Source organism: Hemicordylus capensis, chromosome 14, assembly GCF_027244095.1.
Source record: "Hemicordylus capensis ecotype Gifberg chromosome 14, rHemCap1.1.pri, whole genome shotgun sequence".
Lineage (NCBI taxonomy): Eukaryota > Metazoa > Chordata > Lepidosauria > Squamata > Cordylidae > Hemicordylus > Hemicordylus capensis.
In genome coordinates this window covers 20,942,557-20,954,131 of record NC_069670.1, presented here as the reverse complement: position 1 = coordinate 20,954,131, position 11,575 = coordinate 20,942,557, and the positions used below count along the sequence as shown (strand labels likewise).

General features: G+C 46.5%; 1 long non-coding RNA gene across 1 annotated transcript; it reads left to right on the top strand.

Moving 5' to 3' along the window:
• The first annotated feature begins 1,209 nt into the window (after positions 1 to 1,209).
• LOC128337675 (uncharacterized) lies at positions 1,210 to 5,457 on the top strand. The gene is made up of 4 exons (XR_008312398.1): positions 1,210 to 1,524; positions 2,358 to 2,415; positions 2,558 to 2,618; positions 4,149 to 5,457. It is a non-coding gene; the product is annotated as an uncharacterized LOC128337675 (long non-coding RNA).
• The last annotated feature ends 6,118 nt before the right edge of the window (positions 5,458 to 11,575 follow it).

Here is an 11,575-nt window from a genome sequence, read left to right as displayed (position 1 = left end):
TTACACATCTGAGCAGTGGAAAATATCCCCCTTAGGGGATAGATCCGCTCTGTGAAGAGCACCTGCATTCAGATTCTCTCCCTGGCATCTCCAAGATAAGTCTGAGGGAGACTGCTGCCTTGGAGAAGCTGCTGCCAATTTGTGTAGACAATCCTGAGCTAGATGGATCAAGGGTCTGACTCAGTAGAAAGCAGATTCCTAGGTTCCTATGTAAGGGACCATCTTATTTATCATTTATTTTTCCATGTCAATCACTTTGAGAACTTTTGTTGATACGCAGTATATAAATATTTGTAGTAATAGTAATATATGTGGCTTTATTGTACCACTAGTGTTTTCAGGCCCGTTGTGATAATGGGCGCTAGTAGGGGAGAGTTTCCCCCCCGCCCCACTTCCTCTGGCCTTCCCCCCCCCCCCACGCCCTCCCAGCTGGCCGAGACTTCCTTACCCGAAGCAGCCCGCGACAGTCGGGCGATCTAAAATCCATTTTTTGCGAAGAAGAGAGGAGCTCCCGAACAGAGCTCCTCTCTGTGCTAAGCCAATGCCCAAACTGCTGCTATGGACGCAAAGGACGCCTATTGCGTCCTTTTGCCCTGTAGTTTTCCTTGTTGTTGTTAGTTACTTTAGTTATTAATTTAGAATGTAATTTTTAATGTTGCCTTGTTTACATCTTTTTGTGCCCTGCCTGTCTTGTGCCCTGCCCTGTCTTCGGAGTGGGTGGTATATTAAATGTCTCAAATAAATAAATAAATAAATAAATAAATAAATAAATAAATGTTTTTATTTCCTCGTCAGCCATCTTGAGCAATTTGGAGAGGTACTTAGAAATGGATGCTGATTCACTGAGGCCAGTCCTGGCAGTTTGACAACACCAGCTGATCACTTTCCCCAGACCTTACATTTTGCATTATTATTATTATTATTATTATTATTATTATTATTAACAACATCCAGCATCCCTATTTTCTCCCATCCCCGTTGCTAATGGGTAGCTGCTCACGAACGCTTGCGAGACATGGGATTAGCGATGGCTACGCCTAGGAGAAATAAATATATAGATAATAAGTATGATGAAGAATTAAAATGCATAAATGTATGGGGGAAAGGAAAGCCACACAAACACCTGAAAAGCTTCCTTTTCATTTCAGACAAAGAAACTTGTTTCCGGGGTGTCAAAAAACCCCAAACAGCAAGAGGAAAACGGACTCAAGCAGAAGTTTGGTGTTTACCAAGTTTGCCGCTAGCGGAGGTTCGCACGCAAGGCCTCGAACGTAGTTGTGGTCTGTAACCCTGTATTGGGGACCTGTTGAATTTCTGGCTGGATGTTTACTACATAGGTGGCATGTGAACCCCCATCTGTAGCCTGAAGTGGTGCAGCCCAGACCGCAGAGAGGACTGTGACCGGCTTTTCTCTAGCTGCGGGCCTGCTAGAGAAGCACTTCAAGGGTCAGGTCATTGACCTTCCTCCCCAGTCCACCGACTGCATCTTGAAATATCAATAAGATCAAAGATACGCAAGAGCAGGTACATCTGCTTAATCTGCACAATGTGTTCCAAGCACAGACTAAGGTGGCTTCTCCTGTGTGGTGGAATGTTCCCATTCTGCCTGGGCTGTGCCTCAGGTGCAGGAAAGGGGATGGACTTTGAGGGTGTGTGTGTGTTTCCCAAGGATCCCCCCTGCACAAAGTGGGGAGGAGGTGCATATTTGGGGGTGGTGATGCTCCTGCCTAATTGTGAAGTCTCATCTATGTTTTCAGAGGACTCCCTTGGCCAAGCAGGGCTAGGCCACAAAAGGCATTTGTGTTGCCATCGTGACTTCAGGAGGGGAGTCCAGGCACAGCCTAGAAACTGCCAGAGCAGCTCTTGCTCGCCTAGCCAGAGGCAGCACCATGTTCGTGCTCCTAGAGGACGTGGTCGGTAGTGGTAGTGGCTGCATACTGGAGCTACTGCATCTCTTGGCTCTTTCCAGCATTTTCTGGGTCTTCGTTTGGACTGCTGTAGACTTATGCGTAAGAGGCAGCTGTAAGTGGAGGATGTTAGAGGAGCCTCAATTTGGCTCCAGGGTCCCCATGGCTGGCTTGTATCTGCAGCATGATCCAAGAAGACCACGTGGACCTGCCCATTAGTGCACTGTTGTGAACCTAAAAGGAGCCTTTTTGGATTAAAGCAATGTAGTAGGGTTGGCTCCTGAGGCTCAGACCCTCAGGTACGGGAGTGGGGACCTGAGAGGCAGCAAGGGGTGGAGGCTGGTACAATAGGGGAGGACTCTGTGCCTCTGTTGGGGGTGGAGACTGAGAAAGAGGTTGGCCCTTTGCCTACTCCTTCACTTGCCCAATGCTTTCTGCTTTTTTCTTCAGCATGAACAGATTTATGGCCCCAGAATCAAATGGACAAAAATCCAGCATGCATTGATTGGTGAGCAGCCTTTATTTTCACTGGGGGAGGGCTAGAGGGGTGTGTGTGTGTGTGTGTGTGTGTGTGTGTGTGTGTGTTTAGGGCACTTGGAGTCTGAGCTGTCCCAAGCCAGCTCACTTGGCCTCTTGTCTCTTCTTTACAGCAATCTCAAGATTTATTAGGAAAGCAGGGAAGGGCAGATACCAGAAGAGGAGGAGGAAGAAGTAAGTGATAGCCACTGCATCCAAAGGGAGCCACTACTCAGCAGCTGCAGCCTTAGGCCCTCTGCTCCCCCAATGCGTGTGACATCACACATGCATGCATCCTGCCATTGTTGGATGTCCCACAGCGTGAGGTGTGTCTCCCAGAAGGGGGTCACCATTGTTCTGGCAGGCCAAGCCCATCGAGGTCTGTCAGCTTAATCCACTGCCATGTCGTATGTCCAAGGAGCCCTGACATTCTCTACTTCCCCCCAGGCCCCCAAAGCAGTCTGAGGTGCTGACCTTGCCATGGAGGCTGATCTTCTTCTCCAAGGGAGGCTGAGAGCCACAAATGTGGACATCCCATCCCTTGGAGAAGATCTAGACACTTGTGATCTGCTCACAAGGTGCTGACCTCTAGAGAGGGAGCAGCAGCAGCAGCAGCTGCCAGGTCTCAGGGTTCTCTCCAAGGAGTGACAGAAAAAGGGATGGACCGCACTGTCAGGAGGGACGTGTGGGTGGGCGATGGTAAGAGGTCTCTTACAGACAGAAAGGCTAGGAAACGCTTTCCCCTGGGGTGGGCGGGGGGAAGATTTGATTCACTTCAACTTCTGGTTTCCCCAAACAACCCATAGGCGTGTCTACCCAGTAAACTCTGTTACTCTCTGGTCTGCTGCCGACAGACTTTCCCATCACTGATGGCCCCAAAGAAAAGAATCAACTTTTTATGTCACTTCCAGCCGGATTGTGTGTGCATCCAGACTCACCACAGGCAACCAGGGAACTCACTGTTTAACAAGCCTGCCTGGAAGGTTTCATCACCAGAGGCTGAAGACATTGTTGATATCAACACCATTTAAGGGTGGTGGTTGTTTTTTAGTTGTGGTTTAAAGGCCAGCAAGTTGCTAAGCACAGTGCAAGCTCATATGGATATAAAGCAACTATTATTTACTTATGTATTATTTATATAGCACCATTAATGTGCTTTACAGCACATTACACTTTACAGCAACAGAAAAGCAAATCATTGTCCCAAAGAGATTACTATCTAAAAATTTTCTCACTGGAGGCCATTGGACTAGGGTAGGAGCTGAATTCAGCTGTTTTGTGTTTTTGTCACACAATCTGGATGAGATAGGTGATTGTAATTCTCACCACTGATTCCCTGAGTTTGCCTCTCCCCAAGTGGCTACTTACAGCAGCACATTGTGCGGGAACATAGGAAGCAGCTTTATATTGAGTCAGGCCATTGGTCCATCTAGCACAGTATTACACTGACTGGAAGCAGCTTTCCAAGGTTTCAAGCAGGAATTTTCCCCAGCCTTACCTGGAGATGCCAGGAATTGAACCTGGGACTTCCTGCATGCAGAGCAGATGCTCTATTACTGAGCTATTACTGAGCTACAAACTTTGTGAGGAGAGGAAGAGTCCTTCCTTCCAGAGTCTGCTACACCCTCCCAGAGCTGGAGTGTGGAAATTCTCATCCATCCTCTCCCCTTTGGAAAGTCACGTTCCTTCCTTCCACCACTGACCCATTATTCTTATTTCCAACAGAATCTTGTCCAGTCTGTCCAGCACCACTTTGGCCTCCTTCTCCTCTTTGAACAGTGCGTGGACCTCTTCCTCAATTGGGCCTCTTCCTCAGTTAAGCCGGCTGGAGAGATCCCTCCCCTCATCTTCTTCCACCCCATGGGAAGGTGGCAGCTATTTGCGGACCCTGCCCAGACTCCGTAGACCCGGGCTCAAGGAGCTTTGCAGGGAATTTTCAGCCCATGACAATGTGGAATTCAACTTGCATAAAAAGCAGTTGCAAGAGTTGTGTGGGGGCCCCACACCCCACTCTGAGTCCTTGGCCAATTTGTTCTCTGTGGTGCCCAGACGCCAGGGTGATGGCCCTTTGCCACAGGGGTGGCAGCCAGGGAGTGATGTGAAGTGTGCTCTCCAGCAAAAGACTCCAGCCACGCTTCTTGACCACCAGGGCCATCATGCTTTGAGAGAGGGGCAGCAAATGCGGAGAGCCTGTGATATGCCAGTCAAACCACTCCTGCCCACAACCATCCCTTCAATGCCCCATCCGGAGCAGAGAGACGAAGAGAGGCCTGTCATGGTAGGACTGGCCCCAGACTTCCAGGGACCTCCTGAAGCCCCTTCACACATGGAGCACCCTGTCTGCCCAGGCTGTGCCCACTGCAGATCCTCTTGTTCCCACCCCCATACTCAGCAAGATCCTTACCTGCCAAGTGGCCCACAACTGACCATGAACGGTGGCCATGTGTATATGGGTGGTGCGCATATTAGGTCATGTGGATATGACTTGGACTTAAGGCTCAAGAGGAGCCATGCCAGGAAAAGGGGGCCGTTGGAGGACACGGAGGTGAATGCGTTTCAGGAGCCTCTTCGAGGGCAAGACCGTAGCATCAGGAAATACCACCTCAAATCTGATCAGGAGGAGGACCAGGAGGACCCTCATGAGTCTTCAAGCCAAATTAAGTATCAACCTCTGAAGAATACCACAAACCAGGCTAGCTGCCATCTTATGAGGTGGTTTAAAAAGAAAAGGGCAGCCCCAGAGAAGTGCCCCACCAGGCCCCACCAGCCCCAGCATGCCCCAGCAAGAAAGAAAGACCAGGACTTCCACAGCTCTGAAGAAAGGCCTAGGACAAAAAAGCAAAAGATTCTTTCTGCCTTCAAGCAAGTCTGGGATGGGATCCGAGGGAGAAGAACAAAAACTGTCAAGCTCCCTGAGAAGCAGGCTTCAGCTCCTCTTCCTCAAAAATCAGGGAATGCAGCAAACATGCCTTCCTCCTCCCCAATATTTCCCTCTTCCAAATCTGGGAAGATGCCACCAAAACCATCAGGAAAGTGGGAGGCTCCATGACCAAGCAGCAGATGCCTCATATCCCAAGGAAAGTGAATAATCTTTCCAGCAAATAATTTATAAATCCTATCCCAGTCTATCCAATTTCTGGAAGAAAGCAAAAAAATAAAATAAAATAAAATAAAATAATAATAAATAAAGTATCTATAAGTTGTTGTTTTAGTGTTTATATTAGGAAAATGAATTGTTGGATTTGAGGTTCTGCTATCAGTCTATGCCTTAGTCTTCTGAAAAGGCCTATGATGGAGGAATATCTGACCACGCAAGGAGAACCTGATCATCTGTCCCTCCCACAGCTACTGTTCCTTTCAGCTGGAAGTTGTCATGCACAGGAGGAGGGAATATGAGGCCTGGCTATGGGGAGGAAGCTGGGAGAAATACTTGCAGGTTGAGAAAAGAATGAGGTTAGCCAGTGTGAAAAGAGGAAGAGAGGAATGTCAAGAAGGAGGTGTTTTCTGCTACAGGGTACCACCATCACATCATGGCCATGACTTTAAAAAGGCCCAGAAAGTCTTAATGAACAGCTAGCCCTGAAGCTGTGTGTGGTGTGAACTCACAATACTGTCTGTGTGTGCCTCCCAGGGGCAAACTAGTCTCATGTAGAAGACCATCATGAACAGGATTTGCCCCTCTCCCTGGTGGTCCCTCGATAGAGAGGGGTGAAGATGGGGGCTCCTATGCAGTTGGGGGCCCGGGTTCTGAGAACCTATCCACTCAACTACAGCTACACCCGTGGTCATGAAGCTCTCCTGTTTGTGATCGGTTCACTATATATCAGCTCCATGCTGCTTAGTCTCTACCTTTTATGTCTTCTTCAATTAAGCTTGTTTAGTTTAATTTATTTATTTACGATCATTAACCAAGAACAAAACTAAAAATTACAAAGGTTGCAATAGCAAAAAACAAGTATCAGACCAATAAACAATATCACAGTAGAAACTTGAGCGATAACAATCATCATCACAGCAGTCTGTGAACAGTCTGCGCTCCTCTTTGAATCAGTCAAGGAGCTACGCACCCTAATGGCTATATAACAGCATTTTACCATGGTATAAGAAATAAGGGAATCATTATCCACAAGTAAAAATTTAACGAAAAAGTCATCAGGATTTTCAGAGAATCTGGTCAATAAGGGTAGAGACAGTGCCTCAACTCTCGATAGAAATTACAATACAATAAAATATGAGCAATAGTTTCGATTAGACATAGTGGACATAACATAAACATGGTGGAACAGTGAGAACCGGTGGGACACTGTTATCCCTGGGTATAAACTCTATAGAAAGGACAGGGAGGGGCGCCTTGGAGGAGGGGTAGCACTGTATGTTAAAGAAGGGATAGAATCTAACAAGCTAGAAAACCTAAGTGGACTGGAGTCCTCCACAGAAACCCAGTGGGTGACTATACAAGGCCGGAAAGGAATCGTACTACTGGGGACGTGCTAACGCCCTCCGGATCAAAATGCCGACAGTGACTGGGAGATGCAGGAGGAAATCAGGGAGGCATCAAGGAGAGGCAGGGCTGTAATTATGGGTGATTTCAGCTACCCACACATAGACTGGGTAAATTCACATTCAAGTCAGGACAAAGAGGTCAAATTTCTAGATACACTAAATGACTGTGCCCTAGAACAGTTGGTCATGGAACCGACCAGAGAGAAGGCGACCTTGGATCTAATTCTGAGTGACACCAGGACCTGGTGCGTGATGTCAGTGTCATTGACCCTTTAGGGAACAGTGACCACAGTGCCATCAAATTCAGCATACATGCGGGGAGAGAATCACCAAGGATGTGAAACACAGACATTTTGAATTTCAGAAGAGGAAACTTCTCCCAAATGAGGAGTATGGTGAAAAGAAAGCTGAGGGGGAAAATCAGGAGAGTCACTTCGCTCCAGAATGCATGGAGTTTACTCAAAACCACAATACTAGAAGCCCAGTCAGCTTGTATACCCCAAACGAGGAAAGGTACCACTAAGTCCAGGAGGATGCCAACGTGGCTAACGGGTACCGTCGAAGCCATAAAAGGGAAGAAGACTTCCTTCCGAAATTGGAAGGCTTGTCCAAACGAAGAGAACAGAAAGAAACACAAACTCTAGCAAAAGAAATGCAAGGTGACAATAAGGGAGGCAGAGAGTTTGAGGAACATTTAGCCAAAAGTATCAAGGGGAATAACAAAAACTTCTTTAAGTACATCAGAAGCAGGAAACCTGCCAGGGAGGCGGTTGGGCCATTAGACAATGAGGGAGTGAAAGGGATTATTAAGGAGGATATGGAGGTTGCAGAGAAACTGAATGAGTTCTTCACGTCTGTCTTCACGGCAGAGGATACTGAGCATACGCCTGTTCCTGAACCAGGCATTTTAGGGATGGAGGCTAGAGAGCTGAGTCAGATAGAAGTGACAAGGGATGATGTTCTAAACTGTCTGGAAAAACTGAAAGCTAACAAATCACCAGGGCCGGATGGCATCCATCCAAGAGTCCTCAAAGAACTCAAATGTGAAATTGCTGACCTCCTTGCTAAAATATTTAACTTATCCCTGAAATCGGGCTCTGTACCAGAGGACTGGAGAGTAGCAAATGTAACACCGATTTTCAAAAAGGGATCCAGGGGCGATCCGGGAAATTACAGGCCAGTTAGCCTAACGTCCGTTCTGGGCATACTGATGGAAAGCATCCTCAAGGATAAAATTGTAAAGCACCTAGAAGAACAGGCCCTGCTGGGAGTGAGCCAGCATGGCTTCCGCAAAGGTAAATCTTGCCTCACCAACCTTTTGGACTTCTTTGAGAGTGTCAACAAGTGTGTGGATCAAGGTAATCCAGTTGACATAGTCTACCTGGACTTCCAAAAAGCTTTTGACAAAGTTCCTCATCAAAGACTCCTGAGGAAACTTAGTGGTCATGGGATAAGGGGACAAGTACATGTGTGGATTGCTAACTGGTTGAAAGACAGGAAACAGAGGGTAGGTATAAATGGAGAGTTTTCACAATGGAGGAAAGTAAGAAGTGGGGTCCCCCAGGGATCTGTACTAGAGCCGGTGCTTTTTAATTTATTCATAAATGATCTAGAAGCAGGGGTAAGCAGCGATGTGGCCAAATTTGCAGATGATACCAAACTCTTCTGGGTAGTGAATTCTGAAACGGATTGTGAGCAGCTCCAAAAGGATCTCTCCAAACTGGGGGAGTGGGCGACAAAATGGCAAATGCGGTTCAATGTTAGCAAGTGTAAAGTGATGCACATTGGGACAAAAAACCCCAACTTCAAGTATACGTTGATGGGATCCAAGCTGTCGGTGACTGACCAGGAGAGGGATCTTGGGGTTGTGGTTGACAGCTCGTTAAAAGTGTCGACTCAATGTGCGGCAGCTGTGAAAAAGGCCAATTCCATGCTAGGGATCATTAGAAAGGGGATTGAAAATAAAACGGCTAACATTATAATGCCCTTATACAAAACTACGGTGTGACCACACTTGGAGTACCGCGTACAATTCTGGTCACCACATCTTAAAAAGGACATTGTTGAACTGGAGAAGGTACAAAAGAGAGCAACCAAGATGATCAGGGGCCTATAGCACCTTTCTTATGAGGCAAGACTACAACACCTGGGGCTTTTTAGTTTAGCATGGCATGGAGAAAGTGGAGAGAGAGAGAGAGCTCAGCTGATCTCCAAATAGAAAGCTTGAATGCTGCTTGCTTGTTCTTTCCTGCAAGAAAACCTAGGCTTCAAAAATTCTCTTGCAACAGGTTTTGTCTAGGATATATTTAGAAAAAAAATAATCTGCACTGACTCTTGGTGAATTTCTGATTTTGATGACTTTACTGAGTTGGATCCTTGCAGTGTAAATTGGCTTTTGATCAGTCTAATGAAAAGACTTCCAGTCTGTCTGGATGAATGAATGAAGGAAGGAAGGTTGGTCCTTCCTCTTTAAATCAATTATTTCATGACAAAACTGACTCAGACCCTCCCTCGCTTTTTGAGATGAGACCATCATAGGAACACAGGAAGCTGCAATATACCGAGTCAGACCATTGGTCCATCTAGCTTAGTATTGTCTGCACAGACTGGCAGCAGCTTTTCCAAAGTTGCAGGCTGGGAGGGTGTCCGCCAAGGATGCCCACTGAGCCCATTACTTTATGTTTTGGCCTTGGATCTGATCCTGATCAGGATTCACAGAGAACCCCATCTGCAAGGACTCTCGGTCTCTATCCCCCCGCCCTGCGAGAACTTCCCGGGAGGGAGGAGGAGGGAGAGTGATGGGATAGCCGAACCACCTGTCCATTCAGAACCGCATTCTGAGTTTAAGGTAAAATTTGTAGCTCATGCCGATGATGTTACATTACTGTTATCGAATGAAAATGAAATCCCTGTAATACTAAACCTCTTCTGGGAATATGGCAAGATCTCGGGCTCAGAATTAAACGCTGACAAAAGCGTATTTGTTAAAATGGACCCCGGACGCCAGCAACTCTCGTGCCTACCCATCTCTGAATGTAAAAGCGAAGGGGCCCCAGAGTCCAAACTGAAGTGGGTAGATACAGTAAACATTTTGGGGATTGAATATGGGATTAAGGAAAAAGCCTGGGTGGGAAATTGGACAGATTGGGAAGAAAAAGTAATGCTTAAAATCACCATGTGGAAAAAATGGAGCCTTGGCATGTACCAGAAAGCGGTTTACATCCGGACGTACCTGATACCCCCGGTGCATAACCTGGCGGTAGTCTATCCTGCCCCGCTCGATCTCCTTCGGAGAGTTGAAAGCCAGATCTTCCATCTAGTATGGCACACAGCGTCCTTCCCTTTGGCCCATGCGGTAGCATTTAAGGAGGTTGAGCGGGGAGGCCTAGCCCTACCTGCCCAGCAACCCTATTTTGTAACTGAATTCATGCCCTACAATTTTGGAAACTGGATTTTCATGAATGTCCATGATATGTCCAACCTCCTGCAAAAAATCTGGGTCTCGCTTTTCGCTCTGCGTTGGCGCAAGTCAGCATGGGGCATAGCATGGTGGGGGAAAGGATCTTTCAATGGTAATATCACACAAGAATTAAAAAGAGAACAACCGGGCTACTTGAGAGATTTGTTATTCACACTTTAAAAATGGAAGGTTGAACCGGATCTATTTAAAGGATCCTCCTCAGTTAAGCAGCTGAGGAAAACAATTTATGGAGAGATTCTAGAAGTGGGTTTCTTAAAACCTGATTTAGAACGTAGCTACAAACACCGCACTTCACAGTACTTGTTGCAACCCGATCACCCTATCACTCTCTTTAAGGAGAAAAAAGGCCCTTTCCATTTATGGGAAACAAGGTGGCGCTTATACCATCATGTAATACCACTTAATGCGGCTAAGCCATGGCTCCCAGAGGACCAGCAAGAGTGCCCTAAAATTACTTGCAAACAGAAAGCTAGTGAGCTAGGTAAAACATTCAGGGAAACCCACTCACATTTCTTAAAAGAGTGTGTGGTAGCCAAAAGAGTGTGGCAGAGAGTAAGCAAGAGTTAAGAGTGGCCTGATTTGGAAAAACAGACTTGGGAAGAACCAACCTCGGCTTTGAGCGATAGAACCTCTTTTAGAGGTCCCAGAAAGAAACCTTCAAGGAAACAGGACACAATGGTTGCCCTCATACTAGGGAATTGGAATGTTCCCCTCCTCGTAATCAGGTTAGTAAACCTGTATGTCATTTATGCAATGCTCCTGCATATGAATAGGGAGGGAAGGTGCAAAAAAGAAGTTCACGCAGATGAGACAGTAAATCTCTTCTGGAAAAGTTTGTATGGTTATGTGCAAAAAGACAAGAGTATCTCTTCTAAACAGCAATGGGACAAATTGTGGAAATGGACGACGGATGTAACCCCCCCCAATTACCTGATGTGCCTTGAAATCCCCCACCCCCGAGTTACAGTACTACTTGCATATACTTCATAACCTTGTGGGTTTCCAAATCATTGTGTGTAAATCTTTGTAGATATATCATGTACAAACAACCACTTTGTATATAATTGTGCTTTGGCAAAGTACTGTATGCTTTGGTAGTTTGTTGGTTCAATTAAAAAATCTTGTCCTATTAAAAAAAAAATCTTGTCCTATCTTGGAGATGCTGCCA